The sequence below is a fragment of the Bos indicus genome, chromosome X (genome assembly GCF_029378745.1).
Source record: "Bos indicus isolate NIAB-ARS_2022 breed Sahiwal x Tharparkar chromosome X, NIAB-ARS_B.indTharparkar_mat_pri_1.0, whole genome shotgun sequence".
In the NCBI taxonomy this organism is placed as follows: domain Eukaryota; kingdom Metazoa; phylum Chordata; class Mammalia; order Artiodactyla; family Bovidae; genus Bos; species Bos indicus.
Window position 1 is genome coordinate 124860535 of NC_091789.1, and position 4508 is coordinate 124865042.

The window sequence follows — 4508 nt, forward strand, 5'->3', positions numbered from 1 at the left end:
GGACATGGAAGCAACCTAGATGTCCATCAGCAGATGAATGGATAAGAATGCTGTGGTACATATACACAATGGAGTATTACTCAGCCATTAAAAATAATACATTTGAATCAGTTCTAATGAGGTGGATGAAACTGGAGCCTATTATACAGAGTGAAGTACGCCAGAAAGAAAAACACCAATACAGTATACTAATGCATATTTATGGAATTTAGAAAGATGGTAACAATAACCCTGTGTACGAGACAGCAAAAGAGACACTGATGTATAGAACAGTCTTATGGACTCTGTGGGAGAGGGAGAGGGTGGGAAGATTTGGGAGAATGGCACTGAAACATGTATAATATCATGTATGAAACGAGTTGCCAGTCCAGGTTCGATGCACCATACTGGATGCTTGGGGCTGGTGCACTGGGACGACCCAGAGGGATGGTATGGGGAGGGAGGAGGGAGGAGGGTTCAGGATGGGGAACACAGGTATACCTGTGGTGGATTCATTTCAATATTTGGCAAAACTAATACAATATTGTAAAGTTTAAAAATAAAATAAAATAAAAATAAATAAAAAATAAGTGAAAAAATGGCCATTTTCAGAGTATCAGAAATGAGAAGGTAGATTCAATAAGGCTATTAATTTTTTCACCAGAATTATGAAATTTAGAAGTCAATCATAAGAGAACAAAGGAAAAGAGGCATAGCTAAACTCCTTATTTATTCCTATAGATATAAGGGGTAAAGAGGGAAGAGTAAAGAAACCAAGTGAAGGAGGAAGAATGTGAAGAAGGAAAGGGGGAAGGCACAGGAGGGAGATGGAAGAGGCAATTTCTACTGTGGAAAGCAGATCAAAGACAACAAGCTAATCTAGTAAACTAAATCTTAAAGTCCAGCCTTCTGAGGTGAAGCCCAGCTGGAGCTGGAGTGCAAGGCTTTCAGGATAGCAGGCACTGCACACAGTCTTGGTTCTCTTCCTCCTCCGACACATCTGAGGTACTAGAAGACTCATCTGAGTTGGTTTCCACCACCTCGATTCCAGTAGCTCCCTACTGCGGGCAATGTCCTCTCTGTGTCAGGTGATGCATGAGGAACCAAAGCATGTGGCTTTCGAACAGATGAGTATGGTGCTTTCTGTCTTTATCTCGTCCCTGCTTGTTCCTCTTAATCACACTGTTTAAGCCAGCAAGGCAAGTGATAACTTTAGCTGTGGGTACCCAGATCTTAGCATTGCGGTCTAGGCCACTGGTCGCCATCACAGGTAGGTAAGGATGGGCTTCAATACAGTTAATAGTCCCTCCTTTATCCCCTTCCATGTACTGAACAATCTGGCAGGATGACTTCTCCCAGAAGATGTGCCCGCAATCACTGCCACTCATGACGAACTCACTTCTGGGACCGTAGAAATTGACACCTTTGACTGTGGCATTATTTCTGTGCCCCTTGTGTCTTTTCACATATTGGGCTCCATCAACATGAGAGGAATTGAAGAGGTAAATATCCTCATCATTGTAACTGGCCAGGAGCTCTGTGCCATTGTGACTGTACACAAGGCAGGTAATGTGAGCTTTAGCATCACAGTTGGGTAGGTGATGAGGACAAAATTTCTTGAGCACTCCATTATTATCACTCTAATTAATCTTCCTCTGGTCATAAATTCTTACAAACTGATCTCATCCCCCCACTGCAAAATGGTAATTATTGGCAGGATTCACATAGATCGAATACAGCCCCACTCTCTTCTCCTTCTCTCTGGTTACCACCACTTTTGAAGCCGGCTGGCCTTGTCTGAGATCAATGGCAAAGACAACTGCATCTTCACCTGAAGTGAGGAACTTAAAAGGGGAGTCAGGATCCAGACCCAACTTGTGGGAGGCTCCCCTGTGCTGGGCCACACATTTAGTTTTCCCGCAGTGTGGGAGAGCAGACAGCTCGGCTATGCAGATCTGCCCATCGCAGCCACACATGGCCAGGGTGGTATCACCACAGTGGGGAAGGAACTTGGCCTGCTAAACATTATTTCTGTGACCACTCTCAAACTCCAGTACTGGCTGCCGATGCACCCAGTCCCACAATATCACTTTCAGGTCATCACTGCTAGTGGCCAGCCAGGTGCCACACTGGTTAAAGTGCACAGTGTTAACACAAACATTGTGGCCTGCAAGCCAATACTGCAGGTGGAAATGCTGCACAAAGACTCTTGCCCCACAGGCCTCATACACAAAGTGGGCACTTGAACCCAGCTGCCGCTCTCGAAGAGCATTCAGGACTTTCCAACGTGGGTTGGGGAGGGTGGATATCTCGAAAGCTACCCGTTCCTCCAGGGCCCAATCCTTGGCATATAAATACTGGGCTTGGGCTTGGTTAGCCTCACAGCACTGTACCTGAGGCCACTTTTCTTGTGCCAATGCTTCCTTCACTTCTCCTTCCTTTCCCGGCTCTCCTAACTGGTACCGGAACTGGTTTCTGTCACCCGTTAAGAAATGTCCAGCATCTCCCATGCTTTCCAAATCAATGTTTTTATTGGTACTTGCTGTGTCGGCACCTTGATTTGCTCTGCCGGGCTGGCCAGGGCTGCCACCATCGCCGGCACTGCCACCATTTCTGGTCACTTCCGCACTGGCGCCACCTGCCTCCGATCTGGAATGCTCCTCGGAGTTTCTCTGTATCTCAGATTGGCTGTCTTTGATGCTCACATAGTCAGACATCTCTTAAGGATGCGTGCTCTAGTCTAGGAAAAAAAAAAAGTCTTTGAACCCTGCAGAAGACAGTAGGCCGGCAGTGAAAAAGCTACAACCAGCAGCACCAAGGAGAAGGCAATGGCACCCCACTCCAGCACTGTTGCCCGGAAAATCCCATGGACGGAGGAGCCTGGTAGGCTGCAGTCCATGGGGTCGCACAGAGTCGGACACGACTGAAGCGACTTGGCAGGCAGCAGCACCAGAGAAGGCAGTGCCACCCCACTCCAGTACTCTTGCCCAGAAAATCCCAGAGACAGGGGAGCCTGGGGGGCTGCCGTCTATAGGGTCGCACAGAGTCGGACACAACTGAGCGACTTAGCAGCAGGAGCAGCACCAAAATGCAAACCGCAAAACGCAAAGGGGTGGGGCAAGTGCCGCCTAAGGCATTACGAGTACGGGAGCTGGTAAGGTTCAAAAGACTTCATCTCATTTAGCGTCTTGCATCATTTCGAGACTGCCTAGATTTTTCCAGAACCTAAGCCACGTCCCCGGAAGACATCTTGTATTGTCCGCTATTGCGCATACCGTTCTACTGAGTGTGATACAGATCGTGCTTTGTAGAACAATTTTATTAGAAAGTCATTTGCAAAGGTACTCCTCAGGCAAAACGGCTGTGGTAAGACTCTCAGTTCTTTTTTCAAAGATAATGTACAGTATGAAAAATGAAAGTGAAGTCGCTCAGTCGTGTCCAGCTCTTTGCGACCCCGTGGACTGTAGCCCACCAGGCTCCTCAGTCCATGGAATTTTCCAGGCGAGAGTCCTGGATTGGGTTGACATTTCCTTCTCCAGGGGATCTTCCCAACCCAGGGATCGAACCCGGGTCTCGCACACTGCAGGCAGACGCTTTACCGTCGGAGCCAATTTCCTCATGTACAGTATGAAATGAAGAAATACGCAAGTGCAAGGAAAGATTGCTAAGGCCCCGAGTTAGTGAGTTTCGGACATGGAGGAAATATTTCAGTAAATCAAAGAGCTTGAGGGAAACCTTGAGAGTCCTAATTGGTGGAAATGGCATGTGTGTGCTAAGTCGCTTCAGTCGTGTCAGACTCTTTCCATGAGATTCTCCAAGCAAGAATACTGGAGGGGTTTGTCATGTCCTTCTCCAAGGGATATTCCGACCCCGGGATCTTCCTACCCAGGGATCGAACCCATGTCTCTTGTCTCCTGCACTGGCAGACAGGTTCTTACACACTGACTAGTGAATTGCATTTTAGATTAAAAAATGAATTTTTTTTTTAGTATGAATAGATTCCAAGTATTGCATTACACATACTTTTACTAGAAAAAATCATTATTTATCTGAAACGCAAATTTAACCATGTCATGTGCAATAATTTTATTTGTTATATCTGGCAGATTTTCTTGGAAGTAATTTAGTCCCTCAATGTAATCAAAGCTGAAATTAACTGGTCAAGTTAAAGTAGACATTGAAATCAGTAATTGCTTTGCCAATTTCAAACAGAAACACACCATTTTTCTCTTTCCAGCATAGATTCTATATATTTATTTGGAGTTAATTCAATTTAAGGTATTTAGGAAATGCCAACACAATATTATCAAAAAACAATCTGTGATGTTATAGAACTATGAAAATATTTTAAACGTCTCCCCAAATATGTCAGAGGCTTTTTGCCTGGCGCCGGGTTGGGGGGCGGCAGGCAGGGAGGGTTTAGGGGAAAAAAGTGCTTTCAGAGGCAGTTAATTGGTATTGTGGTGTTAACTTCAGAGCTTCTCCAAACGAATTATCTAAGGTGATGTCAGTAAATTTTCAAAGGGCTA

General features: G+C 45.7%; 1 pseudogene; it reads right to left on the bottom strand.

The window, feature by feature from the left end:
- Nucleotides 1–926: 926 nt before the first annotated feature.
- Nucleotides 927–2696, bottom strand: LOC139181594 (DDB1- and CUL4-associated factor 8 pseudogene; annotated as a pseudogene).
- Nucleotides 2697–4508: the final 1812 nt, after the last annotated feature.